Here is a 1,179-nt window from a genome sequence, read left to right as displayed (position 1 = left end):
GGTTGAATTGTATGATCGACAAACCGAGATAGGAATAATAGAGCGTTGGCCACTCCGAGGTAATAAACAAAACCCAAATAAAATAAACAGCTTCCAGCCCAGGGCGGGCACGGCTGACTCTGTGGGCGGGCACGGCCCGCCAATGCCCGCCCATGCCGCCGGGACTGCATGAGAAACATAACTAAGACGGCATTTTATCATCTGCAGAACATTGGGTTTGTCTCTCAAGCCGACACAGAGACATTAATGCAAGCTTTTATTACATGCTCTACTCTCTGCTCTCCCTACAGAGAATATTACTCAGCTTCAGTTACTTCAGAACTCAGCTTCACGTGTCGACGAGGACTAGAGAGAGAGAGAGAGCACACAGCATTAAAATCTGTGCACTGGCGTCCTGTGAGCTCCAGAATTGATTTTGAGATCCTTTTACTCGTTTATAAAGCTCTTTATGATCATGGTCCTGACTATTTACGTGACAAGTAATGTCATGTGATGTCCCCAAGGCTCATGTTGTTCAGTATTGTCTTGTTATCTGCAACTGTTCTGTCAAAATACTACAGCGGTGTGACATCAGATTATAGCTGCATCAGTACATTACATAACAGTCTTACCCCCACACGACATTGCATGCAAATCAGTATGATATCACAGATCACAGCTTTTCCATGCCTCATACGAAACACAAGACTTTTACACTGCAAACACATCACACACAAAATCACAGTGATGCTACAAGGATCGCAGATAGACAACCAGTGCATACAGCAGATTATCAAGTTGAGTTTCAATGCCAAAAAAATAAAACACTAATCCTCTGAAAGGTTGGATAAGACGGTTGCAGATGACAGATGTGTTTCAATTGTGTGTGTGTGTGTGTGTGTGTGTGTGTGTGTGTGTGTGACAGAGAGAGAGAGAGAGAGAGAGAGAGTATTGTGAATGCCTATATCCGTCCTATAATAAGTGTGTCAATGTGAGCCTGCACATGTGTGTGTTGCAAATATGGCTAAAGCTGCTGTTTTATGATTGGCTGCTGCCCACACACACTCAATATGCACCCTGCTGGCACTGAGATGTGAGGGAGAGCGAGGGAGGGAGAGAGTCGGGGATATAAAGGGGGATGACAGAAATAAAAAGGAGGAGAGAACCACAGTGCTATAGGAACAATTATTCACTTTTCAT

This window comes from Pagrus pagrus, assembly GCF_965226575.1.
Source record: "Pagrus pagrus genome assembly, chromosome: 12".
Taxonomy (NCBI): Eukaryota; Metazoa; Chordata; class Actinopteri; order Spariformes; family Sparidae; genus Pagrus; species Pagrus pagrus.
This window is presented reverse-complemented; position numbering follows the sequence as displayed.